This window comes from Prionailurus viverrinus, chromosome B3 (genome assembly GCF_022837055.1).
Source record: "Prionailurus viverrinus isolate Anna chromosome B3, UM_Priviv_1.0, whole genome shotgun sequence".
Taxonomy (NCBI): domain Eukaryota; kingdom Metazoa; phylum Chordata; class Mammalia; order Carnivora; family Felidae; genus Prionailurus; species Prionailurus viverrinus.
In genome coordinates this window covers 128312019-128326273 of record NC_062566.1, presented here as the reverse complement: position 1 = coordinate 128326273, position 14255 = coordinate 128312019, and the positions used below count along the sequence as shown (strand labels likewise).

At 45.5% G+C, this 14255-nt stretch overlaps 1 non-coding gene across 1 annotated transcript; it reads left to right on the top strand.

Moving 5' to 3' along the window:
• The first annotated feature begins 12180 nt into the window (after nucleotides 1-12180).
• Nucleotides 12181-12253, top strand: TRNAK-UUU (transfer RNA lysine (anticodon UUU)). Its single transcript has one exon. It is a non-coding gene; the product is annotated as a tRNA-Lys (tRNA).
• The last annotated feature ends 2002 nt before the right edge of the window (nucleotides 12254-14255 follow it).

Sequence of the window (14255 nt, the reverse complement as noted above, 5' to 3'; positions counted from 1 at the left end):
CCACCTGAGTATCTGTAGTGAGGTCCACCTACATCTGTATCTGTAGAATCGTGTCCGCCCCAGTTCATGGCCGCCCAAACCCTCAGATGAGGGTCTTTACAGATGAGGTCATCCTGGATTGTGATGGGCCCTAAGTCCAATGATAGTGTCTTTACAAGTGAAAGCAGAGGGAAATCCAGACATGGAGACGAGCAGGGAAGAAGGCCAGGTGACCACGGAGGCAGAGATTGGAGGGAGACCGCTATCAGCCAAGGAATAAGAAGGATCACCAGCAGTCACCAGAACCTGGGGAAGGCAGGAAGGATTCTCCCCGAGAGCCTTCAGAGGGAGCAGGGCCCTGCCTACACTTTGATTTCAACTTCCAGCCTCCCAGACTGTGAGAGAAGGAATTTCCCTTGCTTTATGTCACGAGTTTGGGATAATTTCTTGGAGGAGCTCCGGGAAACGAATCCAGCAACTTCGTCTATAAATTGAGATTATTTGAATGGTCTCCCTCTGTTTATTGCTGGTCTGTTTACCAGCTAAATGAGACTAGCAACTAGAATGGGGTGCCTGGGAGGCTCAGTCGGGTAAGCATCTGACCCTTGCTTTCGGCCCAGGTCATGATCTCGCAGTTTCATGGGTTCAAGCCCTACCTCGAGCTCTATGCTGGCATCGTAGAGCCTGCTTGGGATTCTCCCTCTCTCCTCTCTCTCTGTCCTTCCCCTACTCTCACTGTCTCTGTCTCTCTCAAAAAGAAATAAACTTCAAAACAAAACCTAGCAACTAGTTTTAATCAGTTTGCGTGGGACTGACAGCTTTCCCAAGATGCTGAACTGATGCCTCACCTGATTCATCCACAGAGAAAACAAAACCCACCTTTTCTTCAGATTTTTAGGGGATTGGATGAAAGGAATCATTTACTTAACAAATATGTATTAAACAGCTTTAATATGCCAGGTGTTAATTATACGAGCTGATACACAGGTTAAACAAAATACACACAGTTCCTGCCTCCCAGTATGATACAGTCTAGTGGGAAGAGGAGATTTATACAAGGAAGTTGCAACTGTGGTTAAAGGTGGGCAGGAAGATGGGAAGAAGAACCAGGTGGGCCTGCTCTGCGTTGAATGAAGGAAAAAGCCTCTGGGAACTGAAAGGTGCGGTACCAGCTTTTAATATTTTTAGCGAGAACCCATTAAATATATAAACTAAGGGAGGGACCAGTGACATTTTTTATAATATTAACTTTTCCTATCCAAGAATAGGACAAACTTTTCCATTAATGCAGAGTGCTTTCATGCTAAAGGGAAGTGCTATTTTCTGAGTTTTGTTTTCAGTGTTTGAATTTTTGTTTTTAATAATGAGCTGGCTCACTGAAAGCAAGGAAGGCTGACAATCACGCCCCCCCCCACCCCTTGGCGCCCCCTGCAGGCTCCTCCTACAGATCCAAGGCCCTGCCTCCTGCCTCCGTGTGGTGGGGTGAAAGGCACGCGCTCCCCAAAACTGTACTTACGATTCCTTGTCTTCGTTCCTAATTTTACACATTTCCATGTACACGTGAAAAATACGCTGCCCATTTTGCTTATTTCTTGATCTTTCTATAAGTGAAATTACACTGTCTGCCTTCTCTAGGCATTTGCTTTCTTTGCTCAACGTCAGGTTGCTGAGATTCATACGTGTCGATGGAACGACAGCCATGCCTTCCCGGGTATGTACCCATTTTCCCGCTGGTGGTAATTTGGGTTGAATGTGATTCCTGGTGTCTGTGTGTAAGTCTTTCCAGGACATTTATCTGGGAGTGGAACCAGTGGATCATAGGGTATGGGCATGTTTCACTTGAAAGATAATGCTAGTGTTTTCCCAAAGTTGTTGAACCAATTTATCTTCCCATTAGCGGCACGTAAATGTTGCCTTGGCTCCACATCTTTGCCAACACGTGGCATTGCTAAATACTTTTTCATATTCACTTGGGTCAGTGTGGGTATGAAAGGGTAGCTCCTTGTTTTAAATTAGCATTTCCTGCTTATTGAGAAGGAACATCTTTTCCGATGTTTGTCAGCCACTGTGTTCTCTTCTGTGAAAAATCTTTTATTTTGTTGTTCATTAAAAAAATGAATTGTGGGGCGCCTGGGTGGCTCAGTCGGTCAAGCGTCCGACTTCGGCTCAGGTCATGATCTCATGGTCCATGAGTTCGAGCCCCGCGTCGGTCTCTGTGCTGACATCTTAGAGCTGGAGCCTGTTTCGGATTCTGTGTCTCCCTCTCTCTCTCCCCCTTCCCTGCTCATGCTCTGTCTCTCTCTGTCTCAAAAATAAATAGACATTAAAAAAATGAAAATCTTTTATATATTGCTTTGTAGGAAACTTTAGATATTCTGGATACCAATCCTTTGCTAAATAGGTGAGCTGGATATCTTCTCCCAGTTTGTGGAATATCTTTCAGTTTATAGCAGACTCAGATGGGAAAATTTTATAATTCTACTCTAGTCAAATGTATCACTCTTTTCCTTTATGGCTTGCATTTTTGTTTAAGAAATCCGTCTTTACACTGAGGTCATGCAGATATAACTTCTATAACATGGGCTTTTAGCCATTTTTTTATGCTATGGACCCTTTGGCATGTTTTTAAATGTGTGAAGTAAGGGGCCCCTGGGTGGCTCAGTCAGTTAAGCATCTGACATCAGCTCAGGTCACCATCTCATGGTTGGTAGGTTTGAGCCCCACATCGGACTCTGTGCTGACAGTTCAGAGCCTGGAGCCTGCTTCAGATTCTGTGTCTCCTTCTCTCTCTGCCCTCCCCTGCTTGCACTCTGTCTCTCTCTCTTTCTCTCTCAAAAATAAATAAACATTAAAAAATTTAAATGTATGAAATGAAACTCATTGGATTACAAAGAAAACCAATGATACTGAAATGTAGTTATCAAAATACCAAAAATTATAACATATAAGTGTGTTTCTTTTAAATGTATTCAATAACTAGATTTAGCAGAAAATCTAATAGCTGCTGTAAAGTTCCGTGTACTGATGAACATAAATAATGTTTTGTGATACCTATAGCAGGTATCATACGATATGAAAATATCTGTTTTCTTATTAGTGGTAACATCACAGGTACAGGTAAGAGGGCTGTGGTGTGGTGTGTATGTTCATGATTGGATCTCTGAGTTTTAGCTCGAGATTTGTGAAAATAAATATCAATTTTTTTCCCATCTGTGTTCACAAACCTATTGAATTCTATTCCCTGACCCACTGGGGGGGGGGGAGGTCTGTGGGACTTAAGTAATGAACCCCTGAATTTTATAAAAATGTTAATGTTTTATCCTTCTGTTTTTGTCTTTTATCAATCAGAGGTTTTTCCCTTTATATGGTATATCACATTTCCTTTTTTCTCTTTTATTGATTAATCTATTCCTTCCCCTTTGATCTATAATGTATGTCCTGGCTTAAATCATGGTTCTTTTTAATGGTCCATCTGTTTCTGGAAGCTTTATTCTACTCTGCTTATGTAGTTAATTATCTGCGTAAACTACAAGTATCTTAGTTACTATAACTTTATTTTTTTCAATATTTATTCAACTTTTGAGAGACAGAGAGAGCACGAGTGGGGGAGGGACAGAGAAAGAGGAAGGCACAGAATCTGAAGCAGGCTCCAGGCTCTGAGCTGTCAGCACAGTGTCAGATGTGGTGGTCGAACTCACCAACCATGAGATCGTGACCTGAACTGAAGTCGGACGCTTAACTGACTGAGCCACCCAGGCGCCTCTAGCTACTATAACTTTAAAGTCTGACATCTAGTAAGGCAAGTCCCCGTACCTGTGTGTTGGCTTCCCTTAGTCTTTTGCTTTTCTATGTAAATTTTAGAAGCAGCTTGACATGTTCCATGAGAAGGCCCATTGGGTTGTTGACTGAAATTTCATTGAGTTTATAGACCATTTATTTATACCTTTCAATAAAAGTTTATGTATTTTTTTCATTAAAGACACATACACCTTTTGTTAGGCTGCTTCCAGGCCTCTCTCTCTGCCTTCCCCTACTTACCTATCTATGTTGCAGTTGGAAATTATATCCTTAATATTATATTTTCTCTTTGTTGTTAATGTATAGAAAATCAATTGCTTTTGAATATTGTTCCTTTATCTCTCAACCTTTTTAAACCTGCTTATTAAATCTACTTGTTTGTAGAATTTCAGGGAGTTCCCTATGAAAATAATTATATCACCTTCAATGAATGTCTGTTTTGTTTCTTTGATTCTAAACCTCGTATCTTGTATTTCTTTTTCTTGTTTTATTTCACTCACCAGCACCTTCAGTACAGTATTGAATAAAAGCCGTGATTCTTTTTTTGACACTTCTAACCTTTAAATATGATGTTTGCTGTGGGCTTTTGGCGGATGTTCTGTATTGGGTTGCAAACATTGCCTTGTATTTATAGCTCATTGATTTTGTTTTAAAATCGGAAGTGAATATTGTTGGGTTTTTGTTTTGTTTTATTTTTTAAGGACAGATACCAGAATGTGTACTATGTCAAAGAAAAAGGTTCACTGAGGAAAAGGAAATTGAAGATACAAAACAGGAAGGAGATAACTTGAATACCCAAGTCCTTGAGAAGACTGAGGGTGGAGTTTTATGTATTTCTTTATGCATGTAAAGTACTTTACATAATGCCTGGTCTGTTAATTTCCTCTTGCTGTGGTAAAAAATTACCACAGACTTGGTGGCTTAAAACAACACAAATTGAATCTCTTACAGCTCTGGAGATCAGAAATCTGGAATCACTTTTACTTCACTAAAGTCAAGGTGTGAGCAGGGTTGAGTTCGTTCTGGAGGTTCCACGAGAGAATCTATTTCTTACATCTTCCACCTTTTAAGGTTTTTTGCTTTGTTGTTTTTTTTAATTTTTTATTTAAGAGAAGGGGAGAGGCAGAAAGAGAGAATCTTAAGCAGGGTCTCAGCATGGAGCCCAACATAGGGCTTGATCCCACAACCCTGGGATCATGACGTGTACTGAAATCAAGAGTCAGAGGCTCAACGGACTGAGCCACCCAGGCGCCCCATCTCCCACCTTTTAGAGGCTGCTGACAATCTTTGGCCAGTGGCCTCTTCCTTTATCTTCAAAGCCAGTAGAATATCATCTTTAAATTGTCCTCTACTCTCATTGCAGCAAAGTTGCCTCCTTCTATGGAAGGATCTTTGTCAATAATTGGGCGCACCCTGATAATCCAGGATTATCTCTCTATCTCAAAATCCTTTACCTAATGACATCTGCAAAGACCCTTTTGCCGTATAAGGTAACATGCACAGGTTCAAGGGATTAGGATGGGGACATCTTTGGGGTCCATTATTCGGCTCAGCATTCTTGCATGTATTTGATTACACCATATGTGTTTGAGGCTTATAAAAAAAGTTGAATATTAGCAATTCTCTGTGTTTCAACCTGAAGGTTCTCAATATATAGAAATTACTATTAATACTAACAACAAAAGAGGAGATTATTTTACCATAAACTGCCAGCTCCAGGGCTGTCCCTGTTGTTTTCAGCAACTTGCAGTAGAGATCCTGGATCCTGGGTCACTGCCCTGGGAGCATAGGTATGTCCCTCTCCCCAAGGCCCTTGCCTCCCCACTGTCTTGGTAGAGGCCAGCTAAAGGACTACAGGAAGATCCTCTTCCCATGGGGCAGGAGAATCCTTCTGCCCAGCTCCAAGACCCTCCACCCCACAGCACAAATATTCTCTAGGAGAAATCAACTCTAAGGATCCTCCATGTTGGAAATGTGTGTGAGGCCGGTGCTGAGCCATATTGGGACCTGAGGCCAAAGGGAAAAAACGATCAGTGGTACTGATCCCGTCTTAATTTAAAATTTTGATGTTTTCTTCACCGTGAATCTTGTTGCATTAATTTGGACTTAAAACAAAATATTGCATTAAAATATAAGTTATCTTGATTACTGACTCTTTTGGTACCCCCTTAAATTTCACACCCTAGATTTCACTCTCCTTACTTTCATTCCCACTCTGGTCTGCGGATCTATATTTGTAGCTGTTTTCTCTAATGCTAGTTTTGGATGAACACTCCTGGCAAAAGTTCAAGCCTTATCTGTAGAGAAAACCCACGACGGTTAGGATTTACCGAGATAACAGGAAAGGAAGGCCACCTCCCAACCTCCGAACTGCCCATTGTCCAAGCGACTCTCTTTCTGCCAATTGCCTTCTCCAAGCGCGAAAGAATAAACTAATTTCATACCTATTCAGTCCAATAAGGCTCATTGTCCTACCTCTACCTCCAGCGATAAGAGACAGGAACACTTCATTTTCCATTGCTAAGCAACAGCAAAAACAGAGCCTGGCATCTGTGCCGGGCCTGACCGGCTGATAGGGATCAGTGTCTAAAGTTCTTGTTTGCATTTTGAAGTCAACAATAATTGCAGTTCTCTATTAGTGTTCATTAAGTTGGTTTATGGCTGGACCAACTCCAATCTCCACTCGGCAGTTTGAATGTGTTGTCCTCCTAGGGAAAGAAATATTTGGCAATAAAAACCCTGTGCTGATTTCCTCAACTCATTTCCCCTCGATAGACTGGGAAGCTGTGGTCACCATCCGCAGTTCTCTAGCTCCGGAGAACAAGGCCTCTGTTGAAGGTTCTGGAAGAGTGCGTGGAGAGCAGGGCAGGGAGGATGGCTCTGCTTCCCCAAGCTGGCTTCCTTCCACTCCAAGCGAAAAGTAGGCCAGTGGAGCAGAAGACTATTATGTGAACCGAGCTGGGGTGGAAAGTACTTGCCCCATTTCCCCAACGCCAGCACTAAAGTTTGGAAAGAGCTCTCTCAGCTTCTTTCCATGGTCCCGTGCCAGGAACAGGCACGACCGGGGGACGTGATCGGCTCCTGCCTTCCCTGGCCTGGGAATGGGTCAAACAGTGGCCTCAGCATAATGGTAGAAAGTTCCAGCCAGCTTGAAAGAGCCGCCCTTGGATGCCATTTCCCAGGTGTTGACTCACCCCGGGCGGCTGAAAGGCTGCCAGCCCAGCCAAGGAGCAGGTCTGCTGCCTTACATAACCTTCCCTTCATCCCCACTTGTCGGGAGCTAGGTCTGCTCTGAAAAGAAAATCAGAAAACAGCTTAAAGCAATTAATGAGGATGTTGTTCTCCTTTCTAGACTCCAGTCCAAGACACCCTTCCACTCTCGGCACTTTCCGAAGTGAAAGAGTGACTCCTGGTAGTCATCATCTTGTCTCTTCTGCGCAGGTGAGAATTTCTTAGGGCCAAGCTGGAGAACAGCTTCCTTGCGCCCCCTAGTGTACACAGGAGCCCGGCACCGTGCAAAGTTGGGTCTGGATGAGGCCAGACCAGGCAAGTGGGACTGTGCAAGTGTTTCCTGGTGACTGGGGATTGGGGTAGGAGGGTCCAACTCCATGAGGCCTGGGGCAGGTAAGAGGAAGCCACCTTTGCATTTTCGATTCAGTTCGTGACCCAGGAACTTGGGTCACTTTCTTCTGACTCTCCTCTCTTCCTCTGCCTGCTACAGAGCAAGAGGCTCTCTTTGCCTCTCTATTACCGAGAGCAGGTGAGGACTAAGGAGTCAAAATACTTGGATCTCATTGAGAAGCCACAGAATAGGCCTGTCTTAACGGTTAATATGTGCAGAAGCTTCACTGTGGTGAACTGAGAAACTCTGAAAGTCGCCGTCATTTGATTTGCTGTTGTTGTGACCATGTGTGCACGCTTCTGTCGGGTTCCGCGGTCCCCCAGGGCGCTGATTCCCAAACAGCAGACTAGCTGTGGAAGGTCGAGAAGATCCGAACCCCAAGTTCCTTGTATCCTCGTAATTCCATGAATCATTCTCCGGAACGTCTGCAGAAGAGAGTTCAGGTAAATGTGAGAAAGAAAATCTGTTTTGAGGATTAGCCAAGGCAGGATGGGCAATGGAGTACGACGTGGGTATCAAGAACCATAGAAATCTTTAAAAGAAGAATTGACAACCGTTATCTAGGATAAGTAGGAGGCTTACCTACCTTGAATCTTTCCAGATTGACTGTTTTGATCAAGAAGTTAAGAATAGGGATGGCAAATAGGTTTAATATCATGTACAGACGTTAGTGATGTCTGCCAGGAGCACAGGACAGAATACTGACGGTACACATGCAAACAAGACAAGAAGAAAAGGGAGCGTATAAGAATTAGAATAATATGAATTATAATCATAAAAAATTATTAAGAGAGCTAAGCCACCTCATCTTTTGATGCTGTTTTTCTTTTTTCTTTTTTTTTTTGGTCATTCTTGCAATCATGAATTATGACGATGTGGTTTTTCCAACTTCCTGTTCTAGGGTGCAGGGAACTTATTGTTCCTGTCTTCTTCCTTAGTTTGTGTAGTGTCTCAGCTGACTTGAAGGCTGATGTGGAAAAACAACAGGGTGGAGGTGAGAATTAATCTGATTCTCACCTGTCTTGAGATTATTTTTTTTTTCAACGTTTTATTTATTTTTGGGACAGAGAGAGACAGAGCATGAACGGGGGAGGGGCAGAGAGAGGGAGACACAGAATCGGAAACAGGCTCCAGGCTCTGAGCCATCAGCCCAGAGCCTGACGCGGGGCTCGAACTCACGGACCGCGAGATCGTGACCTGGCTGAAGTCGGACGCTTAACCGACTGCGCCACCCAGGCGCCCCCTGTCTTGAGATTATTAGACAGTGATGGCTCAATCCCCAAGTACACTTGAATGTTGACTGTGTACCCAGTAGGCTGGTAAGTGCTATGGGTGTGCAGAGAAAGAGAGGGGAGAGGTACCAAAAACCCTAAGTTTATACTCTCCTTAGTTACTTGACCCATAAGAGGCAACTAGAGAACAGGGTCGTGGATGCATACTGTGGTCTCAGGAGAAACACAGGAAGCAGGAAGGGGAGAAGGTTAAGCAACCACATCATCTCCCTCTGACCCTGTAGACCCTCACACAGCCTTGGATTGGAAGGCGGAGAGCTGCTCTGAGGGTCTCGCTCAACTCTGAAGCGGTGCCCTGTCCGGGGGCCCCTGCAGACTGCCACAGAGTACTGGGGAGTCCGAGTGCCCCCCTTCCAAAATGCACCTTGAACTTTCCACTTCTCTTCATCTCCACCACTCCCGTTTCAGTCCCGGCCATGGTCACCTATCCCTGGACAATGCACTGGCCTCCTAACAGTTCTCCCTGCATCTGTCCCTTGCCCCCCAAACCTTCGGTCCACCCCATGCCCTGGGGTTCACTCCCACCATCCCCTCCCCTTTGCTCTGACCCCATAGCTACATGGGCCTCCATGTGTCACCTTGAAGTAATACCTCTGCCCAGTGGCCCTTGTGTCGACCTTTCTGCCTGAATCCCTCGCCCTCCCTCTCCTTCTCTTCTTTACTTTGTTAACATCTCCCTCCCGCTGTGTCTCTTCACCTCCTTGGGGCTTGGTTAGGACCTTGTGCTTATAGGCTCACAGAGCACCTTAAACTCTCCCTAGGGACATCGATCATAATTGTAACTAGTTATTTGTAAAATTATCTGCATCGTGTCCATTCCCAGCTAGACGATAAGCCCCATGAAAAGAGATCTGATGCTCTTATTTACTTCAGTGTCTCAAGTTCTTAGCATAGCCCCTAACACGGTTCTTGACAGGTAATAGGTGCTTAATATTTATTGAATAAATTAATAAATGGAAGGGGGAGAGAGAGAGAGAGATGTATGGATAGAGGGATGGGTGGATGGGACTTTCTGAGATTTCCAGTCGATTTCCACCCCTTGCCTATCACAGTGGAAGAGATAGGGCCAGTGGGTTTGGTATCATCACTAAAGGCTGGGGGGGGGGGGGGGAAGGAGGGTGTGTTGTATGGATAGACAGATCGTTCTAGATTGTAGCTTCATTTCCCATGCTCCTCAGCTTTGCCTTTCCAAGACTTCCAGGGTTGAGTGTGCAGAATCCCATTCCTCAAAATGTTATCTAAGGAAAGGAAAAATCCAAAAGAAAACTTTATAGATCAGAGTGAAGGAAATCAAACTTTGAGCACTCATTCACGTTGCAGGGAAGGTTATATGAAAATAAGTCCCTTCTGTGGCTGCTTTTGAGCCGTTCCAGCCTCCGCAGCAGCCTAATTGCCAAACAATGTGTTGCCTTGCCCTGGGACCTTCTGAAATCTAAGAAAGCAGACAAGTCTAGCAGTGTCACGACCTATTTTTTTAATAAGGCAGGCTCCACAGACCCAGTAATTGGCCATGTAAATGAATACCTCAGGTACGTAACATGAGGGAAAATGGAATATAATATTGTTTTCGGCTCCCTGGGATCTATTCAGGCATCTGAGGCCTGTGCTGTCAACTCTTTTGGTGGAAGGAGAGCTGAGGAGTGGGGCATGGATGGCTCAGCAGCAGGACATATCCAGAGAGTGGGGTCTTCCAAGCACTAAACCTGGGGACGGGTTCGGAGACTCGGCCATGGTTTCCACACTCCCAGCCAAGAGCTGGGTCTCCTTGCCTGTCAAGGGAGCGCACGTTGCATTGGGTTTTTGTGGGCTGGTACCAGAGGTGTGGACCCCATTCTGCTATCGAGGCCCATCCAGAGGTGGGCTGATGGACATGAAGGGCAGAAATCTCCGTGGATGGGAATCGGCAGCCACCACCTACAGGGCTGCTGTGTAGACAAGGGAGCGCCTTTCGGGGATACCGCAGAGGGCAGCGTGGCTGGGTGAGGTGCTCACTCCGTGCTCCCTCAGCACACGGCAAGCACCACTCTGTGCACATCAGTCATAGGCGGGAAGCTCTGTGAGCAAAGCTACCAGGTCTGCCTCCTTAGAGCACTGTGCCTCCTAGCGCCGTGCCTGGCCCCGCGACCTTGACGAATACATGCTTGCTGATGAAGAATAAATGCATGGATGGATGGATGGATGGATGGATGGAGATATGGGCTGAATATCACTCAAAGCTTTCTGATCAATCGAATGGCCCAGCGATGGAATGGGCTGCTTTGAAAAGGACCATGGATGTATATTCCAGTTGGAATGGGGCAGCACCAAGGCATCTGGTGGTGGGAGACAGATGTGGAATCCGTGTGCTTTGGGGGCAGACAAATCTGGTGTGAGTCCTGGCTCTGCTACTTATGGCTGTGAGACTTTAAGGCAATTTGCCTCCACATCCACATCTGTAAAATGGGCGTAAGAATCCAGTTTGAGTTTCCTTAAAGAAGAGCCTGAGACAAAGATGTGAGGAAAGGTAGTTTATTTGGGAGGTCATCCAGGAAGCAGGAGGGAAGCAGCCGTGAGTGGGGGCCAGAGAAGGAGGAAAAGCCCCTCAAGGGGACCTCTTAAGCCTTGCTAAACTAGTAGGACTCACTCCTATTGGCTGTCCTAAAGGGATTACGTGGAAAGTGTTTCTCTTAAAGGGTGAAAGTCCTGACATCTCCCCACCATCTCCCATCTCCATCCTTTGAGGCAAACTTCCCTGCATCTTCTTCTTTTTTTTTTTTTTTTTGATTTTTTAATGTTTATTTTATTTTATTTTTGAGAGAGAGACAGAGTGTGAGTGGGGAGGGGCAAGGAGAGAGGGAGACACAGAATCGAAAGCAGGCTCCAGGCTCCGAGCCGTCAGCACAGAGCCCGACGCGGGGCTCGAACTCACGGACCGTGAGATCATGACCTGGGCAGAAATCAGACACTTAACCGACTGAGCCACCCAGACACCTCCAGGCTTCATCTTCTTGTGGGATAAGGCCTCTCCTTCCCTCCTTCCTCAAATAAGAGGCCACTGGAGGTGGGGAGCTGTGCATCCCAGCCACGGCTGCAGACGGAGGTGGGTAGAGGGGATGTGGCACAGAGCACTGTTCTGTGCCTGCCTCAAATCTTTCCATGGTGGGGCACCTGGGGGGCTCAGTCAGTAAAGCGTCCGACTTTGGCTCAGATCATGGCCTCGCAGTTCATGAGTTCCAGCCCCGAGTCAGGCTCTGTGCTGACAGCTTGGAGCCTGGAGCCTGCTTCAGATTCTATCTGCCTGTCTGTCTCTCTCTCTCTCTCTGCCCCTCCCCCAGTCATGCTCTGTCTCTCTCTCTCTCTCTCAAATAAATAAACATAAACAAATTAAAAAAAAAAAAAAACACCTTTCCACGGTGATAGATAGAAACCTTTCCATGGTGGTGGAATGGGAGCTCCGTGAGGGAGGGACTTGTCAAGACTAGAGTGACTCAATAAGTATATTTTGTGGGCACCTGACTGTCTCAGTTGGTAGAGCATGCGACTTTTGATCTCAAGGATGTGAGTTCAAGCCTCATGTTGGGTGCAGAGTTTACTTCAAACAAAGTTTGAATTAATATATAAGGGTTACATAAAGTAAAATTCTAAGGTGTAATACAGTATCTGAAAAGAAAGTGCTGCCTACGGCTATTAATTGTTATTAATTTCTTTTTATTAATAGATGATGCTACTTTGCAAGAGGAATAGGAATCGTTTGGGGTAACACTGTAGCATTTGGGCTTGCGTAGTTGCTTACAGGAACTCGTTGTTTTGGAGATAAAAAGAGTTCTGGCTTTGACCTACAGAATGCAGACTCTAGATGAGTTAGGACAGCCTTTCAGACATCTGGGCACATTGGAGTTTCTCGTCTGGATTTTAGTGAAGCCACTGCCTTTAAGACCCTCTGACATGCGGCCTACGAGTTTTCTGAGTTGAACTGACAGTTTTAAAGCAGGAACAATAGGATCATGTCAGGGAGAATTACCTGGAGACCCTGGACATCCTAAGATGGTCTTTTAACTGACTGATTTATGGAAAATAAAAGTGTCAAAAGTTGTGCGGACACACACTTTGCCATCGAGCTCAAACCCTACCCCATGGTGCAAAAGGAACACGTGGCCAAAAGGGTTAATCCACACTTCTGCACAGTCAGGACCAGCACCAGCTCCGTCAACCATCCCACGCCTCTCCCCACGGGAGAAATGGAGACAGTGACAAACAGGTGGGACAGCTTTTCCTGCGGGAGGGGGGCCGGCCCATGCTGTAGAACTGTTTTCTGAAGCCTTTGGTCTTCGGGTGCCTGGGTGGTGCCGTTGGTTACGCGTCCGACTCTTGAGCTCAGCTCAGGTCAAGATCTCACGGTTTGTGAGTTTGAGCCCCACATCGGGCTCCCTGAGCTGATGGTCAGGAGCCTGCTTGGGATTCTCTCTCTCCTTCTCTCTGCCCCCCCCTCCCTCCCCCAACTTGTGTGCTCTCTCTCTCTCAAAAGTAAATAAATAAAACTTAAAAAAGAAATTTTTGGTCTTGACCTGGGTATGCTCACTAAAGGAAACCTCTTCTCCATTCTGAATAGATTTGGCCTCAGGGGAGAAGGCAGATGATGGGGGGAGAGTGGGGGAGGGAGAAGGTGGTACCAAGGTACAATGGAAAAAACAGAAAAGATGGTTTAGAAGGAATCCAATGGGGTGGCCGCCAGGCACGTTGGCAAGTCTTCGGGCAGCATTAGAATTCTCAAGCAACAGATCCCTTCTTTCACAGACAGTGGCTTGGGTGGGAGCTGTCCCCCTAGCTACCCTATGGTTTCTACCATTGCCAAACTACTGAATGGTCGGTCACCTTGAAGACTAAAGATTCTCATTTTCTGGCGTTTGAGGTTCTCCTGGCCGGCAGAGATGGGTACCAAAAACCAGCTGTCTTTTCTTCTGCAGCACAGTGCACAGCAAAGACACTTGGCTTACGCCCGCGAGATGCAAAAGAAGTGTTCTTGAAATACGTTGCCGCCCTGTCGATACTAATGCATTCAGGAAGCTGAAGGTGATTCCCAGGACACTGTGTCAGGCCTGGCATTCAAATATTTAGTGGCCGAGTAATTACTGTAATAATTAATTTCCATTGCTTAATCCAGCAATCAGGCATGTCGCTTTACACATGGGAAAATGTTGGTCCCCGTAGGGATGTGTGTGTGCGTGCATGTGTGTGTGTGCGTGTTTGCGTGTTGGGTAAAATACAGAACAGCAGTGGCTATTTAGTTAAGATTTGGAGATCAGTCTGTGGAATAAATGAGATGCTTTTGGTTTGGTTTTTACTTACAGGTTTGAGAGAAAAGCCGAAAGGTGAATCAAGAGCAAGAAAACTTAAATGCCCCAAACTTCAATTGCCATCCTTGTGAGACCTTCTCCAAGTCTGATCAAATGTTACCATTTGCAGCTTTGGAGATTTCACCTTGAAAGTGGATAATATTACCCAGATCCTGCCCTAGGCTTTCCAGAGCTGTGCTGCTCAGCAGGGATACCCTGCAAGCCACATAGGTAATCTTAAGTTTTCCAGTA